This window comes from Gorilla gorilla, chromosome 3 (assembly GCF_029281585.2).
Source record: "Gorilla gorilla gorilla isolate KB3781 chromosome 3, NHGRI_mGorGor1-v2.1_pri, whole genome shotgun sequence".
Lineage (NCBI taxonomy): Eukaryota > Metazoa > Chordata > Mammalia > Primates > Hominidae > Gorilla > Gorilla gorilla.
In genome coordinates, this window is record NC_073227.2 from 211,591,425 (window position 1) to 211,608,903 (window position 17,479).

Genomic DNA, 17,479 nt, shown 5'->3' on the forward strand with positions numbered 1-17,479 from the left:
ACCCATGTGTTTTGATTTGTCCTTTAATCTCAGGTAAATTTTTTAAATTTTTATTTATTAAATTCTATTTATTTTAGACAAAAGAGACCTTGTAACTGCCATATGATGTATTTTCTTAGAAAGAGAAATTCTCAGGCAAAACTCAGGCCTGGCCGGTCATGGTGGCTTATGCCTGTAATCCCAGCACTTTACGAGGCCAAGGTGGGTGGATCACCTTAGGTCAGGAGTTCAAGGCTAGCCTAGCCAACATAAGGAAACCCCATATGCACTAAAAATACAAAAAAAAAAATTAGCTGAATGTGGTGGCTCACGCCTGTAATCCCAGCTAGTTGGGAGGCAGAAGGATTGCTTGAACCCGGGAGGCAGAAGTTTTGGTGAGCCGAGATCACACCACTGCACTCCAGCTGGGAGACAGAGCAAAACTCCGTCTCAAAAAAAGAAAAAACTCAGGCTTATTTTTATCAAAATCTAGATTTTAAATAACATTTCTAGGTGTCCTCTTTCAATAAAAATCCAAACCAAAACAAACAAAAAATTTCTAGGTAATTCATATGAATATTAATAACTGTTAAATTGGGTACTTTTATTTTTAAGAGAGGGATTGTTTATATGGATGTTTGATGTGTCAAACATGTACAGTTAAAATTGTAACCTTTTTTTGACAGAGCCTCACTCTGTCCCTCTGGAAGGAGTGCAGTGGTGCAATCACAGCTCACTGCAGCCTTGACCTCCCAGACTCCAGTGATCCTCCCAAGTCAGCCTCCCAAATAGCTGTGACTACAAGTGTGCACCACTATGCCCAACTAACTTTTAAAAAATTGTTGTAGAGATGAGGTCTCACTCTCTCGCCCCAGTGAGGCCTTGTTACGTTGCCTAGGCTGGTCTCAAACTCCTGAGCTCTGGCTTCCAAAGTGATGAGGTTACGAATGTGAGCCACCATGCCCAGCCAAGATTAGACCTTTCAATGAGTGCACATCTTACCTCAAAAAAAAAAAAAGAAAAGAAACTTATTAAAAGATAAATTCTGAGTTAAAAATGGGTTCACATTAATGATTTTTAATTTGGTATTCTATTGTTAAAAGAGGGATTGCTTATATGGGTGTGTTTATGTGTAAAAAGCTAGTTAAGGTCGAACCTTTATTTTTTTTTTGAGACAGAGTCTCACTCTGTCACCCAAGCTGATGTGCAGTGGCACAATCACAACTCACTGTAGCCTCAAACTCGTAGAATCAAGGGATCCTGCTATGTCAACATCCCAAGTAGCTGGAACTACAGGCGTGCACCACCGCACCTGATTAATTAAAAAAAAAATTAATAAAGATGTGGTCTCACTATGCTGCCCAGGCTGCTCTCAAACTCCTGACCTCAAATGATCCTCCTGCCTTGTCATTCCAAAGTGATGGGATTACACAGGCTTAAGCCATTGTGCTCAGCCAAGATTTTACCTTCAATGGGCACACATTTTATGCCACAAAAAATAATAATAAATAACAAAGTCTGTGTGAGAAATGAGTTGAAGTATAGATAACATGAAATTGGCATGTTATTAGTTGCTGTTGAGCCTGGGTAACAGGCCTATTGTACTGTTTCTTTTATTTTGTGTATGTTTTAAATTTTCTGTAATAAAACATGCATAATAATACAAAGTTGATCTACATTGTTAGCTCTTAAGATCTTAGTGACTTTGGGGGAGCAAAAGAGAGAAAGTGGTTGCCAGGACATTAGTGAAGCTGGTTCTATTTCTAGGTTACACACGTGTGTTCACTTTGTAATAATTCATTAAACTTTACATGATTTCTTTGTATACGTCTTTCTGCATGAATGTTATACATACATAAAAATTTAAATATTACCTATTTGCACAAAATTTTAACTTCATATCTCAGAATAATAGCACTGTTTTGTACTGTTTTAAAGTGGGACATGTTTGCTCAGGGCATCATCAGATGGATATTAATATTCCAAAGTATTTACTTATGTTGTAACACTTCGGTGACCTTCTAGGTCTTCCCATGTTTACATCAATTTAGTAAGTAAGATAGTTTTAATTTTTTAGGGTATAGGCCAAGCACGGTGGCTCATGCCTACAGTCTCAGCTCTTTGGGAGGCCAAGGCAGGAGGATCATTTGAGTCCAGTATTTTGAGTTTTTTTTAGGATGCAAATATTATTCAGCAAAGTCCTCTCCCCACGGTGAGGTTCAGCAATGCAAGGGCACCTAGTGCATACTATGCATTTGGTATGAGTAGAACTGGATTGAATCAGGAATAAAATACGTAGCAGAGGTCAGTTCGGCAAGGAAAAGTAGGTAATGCAGGTAAGATCAGAAGAGCACAACCCAGCAGCAAATCTTTCCATTTGTTTCAGGAACCCATTTGCCACTAGTTCACCGGAAGAGGCTGATTTAAACCATTCATTTCAGGAAACCATTTGCCACTAGTTCATCTGAAGAAGCTGATTTAAAGCAGCAGTTTGGGGGCTTGGTTGTACCCCACAGTCACCCAGAGAGATTTAAACAGCACTATGGCTCAGGTCCCACTGCAGGGATTCTGAGTTCATTTATCTATTGCCTTTTGAGTTTAGGTAATTTTAAAAGCCTCCCTGGTGAGTCCCGTGTGCACCCAGGGGGAAAAACCCCTGGTTCGGGATGAGAAATGCATGTGCTGTGCATGCATTCCATGTGTGCAGCGGTGATTTGCCCCATGGCCACTCCTGAGTTTGGGGTCTTAGAAAATACACTTGTCCTGTTAAAAATCAAAAAACAACTTCAAGACACACTCAGCTGTTTGACTAAAATGCAGCAGGAGAAAATACCTTCTAAAAAGATGTGTCTGGATGGCACTTGCTTTCAGAGTAAAAGGTGGTTTCAAGCACAATGTAGCACTTTTTTCCTACAGGCTTTCAAGGCCTTTTACTATCATATCCTTATGAATCACAGGAATAAAAAAATCATAGTTATATAACTGTCAAATATTGTATTAGGAAAAAAATTAAGGGCATGTCTTCCATGCTCAGGTATCCTGATTAAAATCAGTTAAGACCCATCTGCCTGGTGTGGTGGCTCACACCTATAATTCCAGCACTTTGAAAGGCAGAGGCTGGAGGATCACTTGAGCTCAGGAGTTCAAGACCAGCATGCTCAACATAGAAAAACCTCATCTCTGCCAAAAATACAAATATTATCTGGTTGTGGTAGTGTGCACGTGTGGTCCCAGCTACTTGGGAGGCTGAGGTGGGAGAATCGCTGGAGCACAGAATGTCAAAGCTGCAGTGAACCACTGCACCCCAGCCAGAATGACAGGGAAAGAGATCCTGTCTCAGAAATAAAAATAAATAAAGAGACCCATTCTTTCAGACACCCTCATTCTTCTACATAAAACACGGTGCTTTTGACTGAAATGTTTTAAGATGAACTGAAGATTCTCCCATAATTAGGAGCAGTAGATGGAGGTTGCTCCCTTCCTGTTTTTTGAGTTGAAGCAAGGCAGAGGTCTGGAGACTCAAACTGGTAAGTATTCAAACTGGTAAATATATCAATTGCTTTCTTTTCATATGAGGTATTAAGCTATTCTTGCATTGCTATTTTAAAAGCCTGAGACTGGGTAATTTATAAGAAAAGAGTTTGATTGGCTCATGGTTCTGCAGGCTGTACAGGAAGCATAGCACCAGCGTCTGCTTCTGGGAAGGCCTGGGGAAGCCTACAATCATGGTGAAAGAGAAGCAGGCATCTCACATGGTAGAAGCAGAAACAAGAAAGATGGGGGAGGGATGGGCCACACTTCTAAACAACCAGATCTCACGAGTACTCACTATCACAAGGACGGCACAGAGCCATGAGGGACTCACCCGGTGATTCAACCATCTCCTCCCCAGGCCCCACCTGCCACATTGGGGATTAAAATTCAATATGAGATTTGGAGGGGACATCTAAACTATATCACATGACCATCAGAAAAACAGATGAAGAATTCATGGTTTCTATTGTCCAGGAACTTTTCATCTAGAGCAAACGGATTAATAGCTGAATTCAGCATCCTGTGGTCGGAAGGGAAATGGATTAATGGCTGAATTCGGCATCCTGTGGTCGGAAGGGAGAAGGGAGCTGCACAGGGGGCCTTGGCTGCGTTTGCTCCATTTCCCTTATGCTGTTCCTTGAGTTCCGATGTCACCACCTGAAGGGCTATTCATGGACAGAAGAATTATTGTTATTGTTGTGATTATTTCTATTTCTTTTATCTTGGTAAAAATAAGTTTTTAGCTTCTCATATAATTGTCCTAAAAAACCCTACGAGTTTTGCTTAAGTTTCTTGTTATCATGTGTTATAAAAATTGACAGGGAAGTGGCTAAAACAGATTAAAATTACACAAGCTCTAAGAGTCAAGTCTCTGTTGGGAAGGCTTAGGAAAGACAGAACTGGAAATACTCCACCAGCATGAACATCAGAAACATGGGGTCCACTTTCTGTTCCAGCCCTGCCCAGATCCACCCTCTTCTAAGGCCTCATCCAGGTCTGGCCTCACCCTAGAATCTTCTCTCACAGAACTCATTAAAGGAGACCAGAGATTCGGGCGGGGGCTCCTGCTGCCTCTCCTGAGCTGGTGCCCACAATTTCCTAAAATGGAAAAGCAGATAAGTGGAAGCAAATAATTCTATATTTGGGGGCTATAATTTCTTTTTCATTGAAGCCAGCGCTTCTAGAGACACCTCACCTAGCAACTTGTTTTCCATTCCTGCAAATTCAGTAGCTGCTCCACAAGGCACAAGAAGGTAAATATAAATATAAAACATCTCTCTGAATAGTTCATCCTTTTTTCTCTATCCCTTCATCTGTCGATATAGCTTTTATTCTGCACATTTTATTTTCCAGGTAAATAATGTTTTAAATGGAAGAAAAAATAGAAATGCTAGGCCCTTCATTTAAGTCCTGAAAATTACAGAAAACTTAGCACCCAACTCCCCAGGGTGCTATGAGGATTAACTCACATCATGTAATGTTTCCTGAACAGTGCTCTGTAACAGACTTCTGAACACATAGTATGTGCTCAGTAAACATTGTATTAACTCATGTGTACATGTTTTCCAAATGCAGACTTACCCAAACATTGATGCCTTCTCTAGGCTTTCTAAACTGCAAAGAGCCAGCAGAAAATGACATGTTTGAAAATGGCGATTGGTGGCTTCCACTTTGAGCCAAAAGTATTTGTGTTGTGGTAACAGTGTTGGGTGTCAGGAGCTCTGTGCTGTGCCTACTTTCTCTAGCTGAGTGCTACTATATTGGATGTAGTGGAAGAAACATCAGCATTAAGAGGAGACTTTTTAAAGAAGCCAATTCATGGACCCCTTCCAAACCTGCAGAATCACATTACTAAGAGAGAGCCTGGAATCGGAAATAATTCATATGCACATTGAAACTTGAGAGGCAGCCGGGTGTGGTGACTTATGCCTGTAATCCCAACACTATGGGAGGCGGAAGTGGGCAGATAACCTGAGGTCAGGAGTTCAAGACCAGCCTGGGCAACATGGCCAAACCATGTCTCTACTAAAACATACAAAAATTAGCCAGGTGTGGTGGCTGGTGCCTGTAATCCTAGCTACTCGGGTGGCTGAGACTGCAGAATCCCTTGAACCTGGGAGGTGGAGGTTGCAGTGGGCCAAGATGGTGCCACTGCACTCCTGCCTGTACAATGAGTGAAAACTCTGTCGAAAGAAAAGAAAGAAAGACAGACAGACAGACAGACAGACAGACAGAAAGAAAGAAAGAAAGAAAGAAGGAAAGAAAGAAAGACAGACAGACTTGAGAGGCAAGGCTTAGCTAAGTGGCTCTCGGCCCATGCTTCCAGCCATAATCACATGGCCAGCTTAAAGAAATACCATCACTTGTGCCCTCCCCAGAGACTCTGTCTATTGATCTTCGTGGGAGCATCTATGTGGTTGTAATTAGAAAGTCAAATTTTCCCTCTTTGATGATAATATAATATCATATATACAAAAATTCTAAAGACCACCAAAAAACTCAGATTTGATAAATTTAATAATGTTTCAGGATGCAAAAATCAAAGTACAAAAATTGATAGCATTTTTATACATTAATGATGATCAAGCTGAGAACTGAATTAAAAAGTCACTTCCTTTTACAATAGCTACAAAAAAAAGGTAAAATGCTTAGAAATACAGTTGGTCAAAGAGATGAACGATCCCTTCAAGGAAAACTACAAAACACTGATGAAAGAAATTGTACATGACACAAATGAGAAAAACATCCCCATGCTTATGGACTGGAAGAATTATGATCAATAAAATGACTCTACTGCCCAAAACAATCTACATATTAAATGCAATTCCTACCAAAATGCCAATGTTATTTTTTATAAAATTAGAAAAAAAACCCCACTAAAATTCTTATGGAACCACAAAAAGAGCCTGAATAGTCAAAGCAAATCTAAGCAAAGAGAATAAAGCTGGAGATATTACATTATCTGACTTAAAATTATGCTAGAAGGCTGTAGTAACCAAAACAGCATGGTACTGATATAAATCGACACATAGATCAATGGTACAGAATAGAGAACCTAGAAATAAAGCCACATACCTACAAATGACTGATCTTTTACAAAGTCAACAAAAACACACACTGGAGAAATGACATCCTATTCAACAAATTGTGCTGGAAAAATTATATTTCCATATGCAGAAGAATGGAATGGGACCCCTATGTCCCACCATATACAAAAATCAACTCAATATGGATTAAAAGACTAAAATGTAAGACCTGAAACTATAAAAATGCTAGAAGAAACTCTAGGATAAACTCTTCTAGACATTGACTTGGACAAAGAATTTATGACTAAGATCTCAAAAGCAGATGTAACAATAACAAAAATAGACAACAGCAACTCAATTAAACTAAAAAGCTCCTGAAAATGAGCTTTCTAATTAACACAGTGAACAGAAAACCTATGGAATGAGATAAATGTTTACGAGTTTTGCATGTGACAAAGATCTAATATCCAGAATATGCAAGGAACTCAAACAGCTCAACAAAAATAAAACAAGTAACCTCATTAAAAAGCAAGCAAAGAACATGAACATTAAAAAAAAAAGACACTGATGGTCAATGGTCAACAAGCACGTAAAAGATGCTCAGCCTTGTCAATGATCAGAGAAATGCCAATTAAAAACCACAATGAGATACCAACTTACACCATGCAGAATGGCTATTACTAAAAAGCAGAAAAATGCGCTATCGGCAAGGATACAGAGAAAAGAGAACACTTATACATTGTTTGTGGGAAAGTAACTTTCTACAACCTCTGGAAAACAGTATGGAGATTTCAAAATAGACTAAAAATAGAACTTCCATTTGATTCAGCACTCCCACTACTTGGTATCTACCCAAAGGAAAACAATTTGTTACATAAAGAAAATACACATGCTGACATGTTTATCACAGCACTATTCATAATAGCTGATATATGAAATCAATTTAAATTTATCAATCAATAATCGAATAAAGAAAATGTGCTATACAAGTATACCATGGAATGCTACTCAGCCATGAAGAAGAATAAAATCATGTCTTTTGCAACAACATGAATAAAACCGGAGGCCATTACTGTAAGTGAAAAAACTCAGAAACAGAAAATCAAATTCAGTATTTTCTCACTTGTAAGTGGGAACTCAATTAAGCATACACTTGGATATAGAGACTGGAAAAATAGACACTGGAGACTCAGAAAGATGGGAGGTTGGAGAGGGTTTAGGAATGAGAAAATAACTAATTGGGACAATAAACAACATTCAGATGATTGTCACACCAAAAGCCCATACTTCATCACTATGCAACATGCTTCTGTAAGGGAGCTGCATTTGTACTCTCTCACGTATTAATAAAGAGATAAAAAAAAGGCCTGGTGCGGTGGCTCAAGCCATAATCCCAGCACTTTGGGAGGCTGAGGAGGGCGGATCACGTGGTCAGGAGTTCAAGACCAGCCTGGCCAATATAGTAAAACCCCATCTCTACTAAAAATACAAAAATTAGCCAGGCGTGGTGGCACATGCCTGTAGTCCTAGCTACTTGGGAGGCTGAGGCAGGAGAATCACTTGAACCCGGGAAGCGGAGGTTATGGTGAGCCGAGATTGTGTCACTGCACTCCAGCCTGGGGAGCAGAGGGAGACTCCGTCTCAAAAAAAAAAAAAGAGAGAGAAAAAAAAAAACTTTGGCTTTTATCAAGAGGACAAACTGAATAGACCTCATAATTTTCATAAATAATTAGATTAGGCAAAAAATTTTAATAAAACTAAATAAAAATAATATTGTATTTTAAGAATGGTATAGAAAGATAATTTGATGAATTAGAGTAGTTAGTACTTAGCACATACAATATGTTAGGCAAGATTCTAAGCCACTTAGACCTTTATGGACAGAATACATAACAGAGTAAAATAAATAACACAAAGATTCATTGGCAATGACAAATTGACATATTTTCAATCATATTAGATGATATTAAAACCATTAACAAATTTACTGTTTTGTTTCATAATAAAAAAGAATGTTTAATAACTTCATTAAAAAGTTGGCTAATTAGGCATATAGATAAATGGGCAGCATTTTGACCAGTACACAGGGGATACACATTTTCAAAGACCAGACAAAATTATTTATTTATTTTTTGGGGGAGAGAACAGTTTTATTATCTGGGGATACAGTGGGGTCCTCTCCCTGGGAGGTGGGGTCTTCCACTGGTTATCCCCGCCAGGGCTCCAGGGGGCGCCATGCGATTCAGCGCTGGGCTCCGCTGGGGGCCGGGCCTTGGAGAAGGCGAACTGTGCAGGGAAGCAGCGGCTGTGGGGCCTCACCGCCCGCTCCGCCGGGCTGCACCCGGCCTCCTGGTGCTCCTCAGGCTCCCGCCGAGTCTGCGTCTCTGGAGGGCAGCGAACCATCCTGCCCAGAACCTTATCCTGACATTCCAGTTTGACGCAGGTCAGCCATTTCTGCTTCCTCCTCTCGGGCTGGACTTTGCACTTGGGTTTCTTCCAGTCCTTCCTCCAGCCAATTCCCTGTCTGCTGGAGCTTAAATTCCAGCCTCACAGATGTTCCAGCTGGGAAGGGCGTGTCCAGGGCGCTGTCCACACTGGTCTCCCGGAAGGCCCGCTGCACGGGCGTGTGCTTGCAGATTCCTCCAGGGCCACCTGCAGGCCCCGGCGCTGGCCCCGTGAGCTCGGCCCCTCCCGCGTCCCCCGCGCCCACCCACGGGGCCAGCGAGATCCGCAGCCGTCTCAGGCTTCCCCTGTCACCCCGGCCCTGCGAAGTGGGTGTGCGCCCCTTAGTTCTCCGAGCCCGCCGGGAGCCACCTCCTCCCCTGCCCCTGGGGGGGGCCACGCCCGCAGAACCCTGGGCAGAGGCGAAGGAACCGGGAAATGTCCCTTTCTCCACACTGACCTTCGGGTCTGCTGGGTCCTCTCCACTCCCTCCCACCCTGCCCGCGCTGTTCCCTGGGGCCCGCAGTTTCAGCAAAGTTCCCTGCTGCGCTGGGAAGCCGTCCTGTTGCCCACTCTCACCCTTCCTCCTTTTCTGGCCCATTGTCTCTCCCCACTGGGTCTCCGACACGACCCTCTCTCCTCCCGGCTGTCCCCGGAGCCCCTCTCCGCTTCCCCAGCTCAGCCCCCTCTCTGACGGCTTCTCCCTCCCACCCCCAAGCGAATCTCCGGGCTCCCACGGGGTGCCCCCGATCCCCGGGGTCTAGGTCAACCGACAAAATTATTTTAAATGGGAAGATTTGAATTCCATTGAATTCATGAAAGCAGGAATCCATCTGGTCATATTTTAAATAATTTTGAAATGATAATAGCAATTATCAATTTAAAGTTTAACCAGAATTCAGAATACCCACCATTTTACCAGAAAAAAAAAAAACCTGTTATAACTAACCAACTAAGTCAGTAAATTCTCAGGATACAATATTAACATATGAACATCAGTGGCATTTTTTTACAGTAACAACAAAATATCTGAAACAGGAATAAAGATAGTTCCATTTACAATATTATCAAATAGAATGAAGTACTTAGGAATGAGTTAACAAAGAATATGAAAGATCTGCATGCTGAAAACTATAAAATGTTGAGGAAAGAAAATGAAGAATACAAAATGGGAAATATGTGTTCATGGATTTTAAAAATTAATATTGTTAAAATATCCATACTACACAAAGTGATCTACAGAGTTAAATTTCTATCAAAATTTTAATGCCATTTTATTAAAATGTAGAACAACAATTTTAAAATTAGTATGGAACCACAAAAGACCTCAAATAGCCAAATACTGAGAAGAACAAAAAGGCTGAAAGCCTCACACTTCCTGATTTCAAACTATATTACAAAGCTGTAGTCATTAATATAGTATAGTACCTACATAAAAACCAATAGAACAGAATAGAGGACCCAGAAATAAACTCACAGATATACAGTCAACCAATCCCACAGAATGGAGAAAGGATAAACACATCAAGGAGTGGTGTAGGAAAAACTAGATATGCACAGACAAAAAGTAAACCTTTCTCTCATGTCATCACAAAATGAATTTGAAATGAAATAAAGACTTAAACATAAGAACTGAAATCATGAATCCTCTAAAAAAAAAAAAAGGGGAAAAACCTCCTTGACACTGGTCATGGCAATGATGTTTTGGATTTGACACCAAGAACACAGTCAACAAAAGCAAAAATAAACAAGTGGAACTATGTCAAAGTAAAAATTTTCTGCACAATAAAGGAAACAATCAGCAAAATATAAAGGCATTATATGGAATGGGAGAAAATATTTGTAAACCATATGTAGGATAATATGTTACCATCCAAAATATATGTCATACTAATCAATACAAAAAACCCACAGCAGAATTAAAAGCAATTTCTTGATTAATAATTGGGCAAAATATATAAATAGCAATTTTTCCAAAGATATACAAATGGCAAGCAGGTATATAAAAAATGCTCAACATCACTAATTATCACAGTAATTAAAATCAAAATCACAATGAGGTATCACCTTATCGTGGTGTTTGGATACCTATTATCAAAAAGTCAAAAGATAAAAAGTGTTAGGGTGTGGAAAAAGAGAACACTTGTGCACTGTTGCTGAGGATGTCAATTGGTGCAGCTATTATGAAAAACAGTGTGGAGGTTCCTTAAAATTTTTAAACTAGAACTACCATTAATCCCAATTAGGAGTATATAGCCAAAGGACATAAAATCAGGATCATCAAGGGTATCTGCACTCCTCTGATACAGATAAACTGAGAGACATAATTTCAGCTTTAATAAAAATGAAACTCATCCACAACAATATTGATAAATCTTGAAGACATTATGCTAAGCGAAATAAGCTGAATACAGAAAGACAACTACTGCATGATCTCGTTTGTATGTAAAATCTAAAAAAGTAAATAAAAATTTAGAAAAGCCATGGAAACAGTAGAACGCTGGTTCCCATGGGCTAGGAAGTGGGGAAAGTGGGGAGATTTCCATGGAAGGGGCGCACCTTCAGTTACAAGGTGAGTAACTGCTGGGGACCTAATGTACAGAATAGTGACTATAGTTAACAATACTGTGTACTTGAAATTTGCTGCAAGAGTAGATCTCAGGTGCTCTCACCACACACACAGAAACGTATTCACTGTGTGAGGGGATAGATAGGCTAACTAGCTTAACTGAGGTAATTTAAAGACCACTGACATCTCAAAACACTCTATTGTACACCCTAAAAATACACACTTTTCAATTTGTCAACCATAGCTCAACGAATGGAGAAAAAAATAAGAGTAACCAGCAGGTCATATCTAGCCACACGGAAACTCGATTTAAAACACGCTTGGCCACTGTTTGCAGCTCAACTCGGGAACGGCCGGCCGGACCGGAGCGCTTCTGGCCCCTGGACTTCGACGCTCCTCCCGCGCCCCCGTGGCTGGGGAAGGTGCAGTCGTTCCCAGGATTCCAGGCACGCAGATCCGGCAGGGCCATCGCCGTCCCCTTGCTCTTGCCGCAGCCCCGTTAGGCTCCGCGTTTTGGGGCCTCCTGGCCGGGGAGGCTGCCTGTGGCTGCCCGCGCGCCCCCGGGGCTGTGGCTCCACCAGCCCCCGCTTCGGCCCCACGCAGCCCCTCCGAGGCCGCAGCCGTCTGGCGCCCGAACTCGCGGCCTCTGCCCGTACCCGCCGCCAGCGCCTTCGCTGTGGCCGCTCCTCCCCCTCCCCGAGCCCGAGCTGGCCCAGCGGGGAAGGAGGGCGGAGAAGCTGGAACCCGAACGCGGAGCTGCAGGCGGCAGGTGCGGGAACGGGAGAAGCTATGGCCTCGCACAGGACGGCTGCTCAGAGCGACACGAGCAACCGCCAGGAGCTCCGCACGCAGCTGGAAGAACTCAGTAACGTACTCCGCTGTGGGAGAAATGGAGATAATAAAAGTCTGATGTACAAGTACTCGCAGAGAACCATGCTCCTTGGTCAATCTCAGATTATTATCAGATCTACTGTAATGATGTTAGTCTTCCAAATAAAGTGAGTGACTGAACTGTCAGATCAGCCAGATCAGGATATTGAAAGTCCTGCTTTGAATTCTAACGACAAGTTATAAATAGAAAATGACGCTCACCCTGGTACTGATAGGACAGCAAATGTTAAGTGTAGACAAGAGGGTCATCTGCCTCCAATTCACAGGAGCCAGCCTCTGCATTAGCAGCACAAGATACGTGCTTAGAAGGTTCGTCATTAGCTGGAAGTTTGAGAGCTGCAGCAGAAGCGGCTTTATCACAGACTGGATTTAGTGATGATGAAAATACTGGACTGTATTTTCAGCATAGCACTGGTTTCTATTAAGATTCTGAGAATCAAATATATTATGATTTAATTTATTACTACTGTGATGTGGAAAGTGGTCGCTATCGGTTTCATTCTCGAGTAGATTTGCAACCTTATCAGACTTATAGCACAAAACAAAAATGAAAAATTGAGAAAAGAAAGGATTCTTCTACAAAAAAACGATGAGGAAAAGGATTTGAATTCAGAGGATCAAGAATCCTTCAGTTTTGAACATTCAAGCTGCAATGAGAAAGACAATTTCACAAATGTGAAAAAAAAGCCAAAATAGGCATTCATCACAAAAATAATCCCCCAAAATTCACTGTTCCAGTTAGTGGAAATACTATGGAATCTCCTTTTAATGAAAACATCTCAATTCATCGTTAAGGATGAGAAAATCACAGAGACTGATAGTGAACCAGAAGAAGGTGAAATTACAGACTCTCAGACCGAGGGTAGTTATGATGAAGGCATTACCAGTAAACGCAATGCCTCTGAGGAGGAAGATGAGGAAAAATTGTGGACCTCCTATATGAGAGTAATTGTCATTAGATCACCTGTGCTACAGACAGGATCATTCTTCATCATTACTGCTGTAAAACCTGCTACAATTGGAAGAGAAAATGATATGGAGCATACTCTTCGAATCCCTGAAGTTGGTGTAAGTTTCATGCAGAAATCTATTTTGATCATGACTTACAAAGTTATGTCCTTTTGGATCAGGAAGTCAAAATGGAACAATTGTTAATGGAAAATGGATTGTTCAGCTGAAAACTAAATGTGACCCTTATGAACCTGAGCATGGAGATAAAGTGAAAGTTGGAGACACTGTGTTATCCTATTACATTCACCCTGGCAGTAATAGCTGTGTTGGATGTGAACCAGGGCAGGTTAGAGCTCACCTTTTCCTTGATAAAAAAGATGAATCATTTGTTGGTCCATCATTAAATAAGAAGGAAACTAGTTGGAAAGAAGAAAAGGATTTTAAAAATACATGAGTAAAATATGGTTTACAGAATACAGACTACAAAGATGATAAGATACTGGAGAATCAAAAATATAAAGATAGAGCTGGAAAACATAGGGAGCAGATTGGAAGTGAAGGAAATTTCCAAAGAGATGATGCTGCTGCATCTGTTCATTCTGAAATTACTGATGGCGACAAAGGTCAGAAGATGTTGAAAAAGATGTGTTGAAAACAGGAGAAGGCCCGGGGAAGGATGGTGGGAGAATAAAAACTCCAATACAGCTTCAGCTTTGGCAAACACATGCAGGATTGGAGACAGACAAACCATCCTCAATTAAAGAGACTCACCTTCTCCAAAACAAGAACAACAACAACAACTGGGACAAAGCACAGGAGAGGTTTGCCAAAAACTTTCCAGAAACTAAACTTCCAAAAGATGACCTAGGAACCATTCCTTGGGTAAAAGGGACTGAGGAGTGAAGGTTAATCACAGAAGAAAACTCAAGCTTTTTTATAAATAGAGTTTGGAAACCCTTATTTTATTGCAGAATGTTTCTCCCCAAAAAAGTCAGTGGCATAAGAAAGCTGTGTCACAGTTTACCCCTTCCTGATTCAGAAATGTGTAATAAAATGTGGTTTGCAGCTTTTAAAAAACACTTTTTAAATTAATTATTAGTGACTGAATTAAGTTATACAGTAAGTGAACTAAAGTTCACAGGGCACAGATAAGTTTATCAAACTTTACTATTTTATCTTGTCATTTACAACATCCATATAAGCAATTAGCCATATAAGCAAAATTCATATAACCACTTAAATGCTCATTTGTCCTTGTCTCCATATATTCATAGTAGCACGCACAGAAAATACAGCAAAAGAAACATCTAAAATCTATAAAAATAAATCTGACAATATACATTCTTTTTTATGTCCTTCAGGACCTAGATAAAAAATGTTGAGACATGAATAGTGATGCATACATTTTCTTATATTTGGAATAGCCTAAATCATATTAAAGAACTAATGAACAGGTGACATGTCACAGAAAATTAGTCTTTTATTGTTTTCTTCGGTGAAGAATCTGCATTTGTTGATATATACTGTACATTCAGCATTTGTATTTGGTTTGTTTCATAGCTAATGAAATGTTTATACATGAAAAAATGAGTACAGTATTGAAATAGTCCATGTGCTGGCATTCATACTTTTTATAAATACCATTGCAGGCAATGAAGTTGTGCCAGAAAAATCTGATTTTGAGTACAAAAGGAATACTTAGCCAGGGCCTCAAGCTCAATATATTTATTGAAAATGTCCTAAATTGCCATAAAACATTATAACATTAAATTACTCATTTCAATAAATTGTGAATTAAACAAAAAATACGAATGATGTCTTTTATGGATCAGGGAAGTGCTAATGAGACAGAATGGCCATTGAAGCCAAAAGGTCTGAATTCAGGTAGATAATTTTACTCATATTAGTTTTAGGTTAGAGAAAACAATACTTCTGACCATATACTACTTATTGCAGTGGAGTATTTCAAAAATATGTACATAATATATAATTAATTTTCTAATGGTATAAAAGTAATCACACTCTACAAATTATTACAATATGGTCTATTGATGAGAGGGGTGTTTCAAATGAAAAAAACTTGGAATTTCTCATGGTGATAGATGCCATAGAAAACCTATGTAAAATATTTCAGTCATATGCAATTATTGATATTTCTGCTTTTCAGAAAAATAATATACTTTAAACACTTAATGCAGACAATTAAAATCACCAAGAAGTTACAAGAATTCACAGAATGCCTAATATAGTTGAAAGGAAATTAAGAAAAACTCCCAGCACTGGAAGTAAATAAAGGTAATGATCCAGAGAAGTAATCAACCTAAGAGGCCAGGGCTCCACTCAGATGCATCTGATTACAAGAACATCAGGTCCGTGTGGGTTGTTCCCTTCTGACAAGGCAAATGGAATAAACAAAGAGAAACTGCCTGCAGGCATTGGAATGCGGTGTCTCCCATATGTGAGGATTAAATTATAAATTATGTCGCACACAAGGAGATGAGCTACTGGGGTGAAGCATCAGAAGAAATTATATGGCACATAAATCTCAGATATTGAATTTATATTTAAATGTTTAAGTCAATATAATGGAAAAACAAGAAACCAAAATAATGTGGAAAGAAACTACGAGCTTGTCAAGCTATCTTTGGAAAAGAGGCAAATGAAAAGTAAAGTATTGAAAGTGTTGTAAAACAATTTAATGTACAACATACAAATTACATATTAAAATAGGCTGAGCCAAAAAGAGGGCTAGTAAAGTGAAATGCTGATCACAATTAATGTAGTCATGTATGTTATAGAAGGCAAATTAATAGAAAATATAAATATATTTATATATGAAGATTAGATTGAGAAGAAATAAAAAGCATTTAATTGTTTTACCAGACTCTAAATAGGAAGGCAACAAAGAATCAGTGACTTGTAAGTTTCAGAAATTGGAAACCAGACATGAAACCTTTAAAAGTTTAGGGTGTAATATATGAAAAAAAGGTAAATTAAGAAATACTTAGAAGAAATAGTGGTTTGGGTTATTTTGAATACTGCTAAATAAACATGAGAGTGCAGTTGTCTTTTTTGACATGCTTATTTTGTTTCCTTTTGATATAAACGCAGCAATGAGATTGCTGCATCATATGGTGGTTCTATTTATAATTTCCCCACATTTCTGTATCCCGAGATCATGGTCATTTTCTTGACTATCTATTCTGATCTATTCTGCCTCAGTTTCCCCCTAAGTGATCTTAGGGTCATAATCATATTGGAGGTTGAGGGGCTAGGTCACTTTTTCTGGAGCTGTTTCCTGCTGAGTGGGTGTTATTTCTGCCTAGTCTGGGCCCTAAAGTTTCTTCCTGTGTGATCTAACTGGGTGTAAACCATGTAATTCGTGGAACCAGTGGGCAAGATGTTGGCAGCCAAATGTTGAAAGCCTTGCAAAACCATCATGCAAACATGGAGTTGCCGTAAGCAAGAGAGCAAGAAATCAGTTAACATTTTAAACAAAATTGGAACAAAAGTAAAAGCTGAAAGTATAGTAATGGCTGTTACTATTAAAGAGAGTAAGGCAGGTAATAGACATTGCTTTCATGGTCCCATGGAAGTTCATAGAGATTCAATTTTGTCTGCCTGGGTGATGATATTTTTAATATTTTCTTGGACTAAACCGGGCTGATTGATCTCAAAAACAGCATTCCTCTTTTAGATATAAACATGTTCCTCTTTGCCCGGCTGGGAGAAGATCCCAGGCTCTTTGCTTTTGTCGGACTACAGTGGCCATGGAGTCCAGACGTTGTTGAAGTCTACTGAGGCCCTCTGCTGCTTGTTGCGGACCCATTGAGGTTTTCTGAGATAGTTTATACTGGATTCCCAAGGCTCCGCCTTATGGTGACATTTATGCTGCAAAAGTATTTTGCATTAAAATGGTGAAAGCAACAAACGTTTTAAGTATTTTCTATTTTTTGCTAATAAGCAAAATTTTGTGCAGCTAAGTTGGCAGCAGTCATTCGGTCCATTTATGAACGGTACAGTTGAATGGTGGTCAAAGTTAGAGCCTGGAAGCCTTCAGTAAATGCGCTGAAGTTGTCTGAGGGCC

General features: G+C 39.8%; 1 pseudogene; it reads left to right on the forward strand.

The window, feature by feature from the left end:
• Window positions 1–11,464: 11,464 nt before the first annotated feature.
• LOC101153767 (angiogenic factor with G patch and FHA domains 1-like) lies at window positions 11,465–14,527 on the forward strand (annotated as a pseudogene).
• The last annotated feature ends 2,952 nt before the right edge of the window (window positions 14,528–17,479 follow it).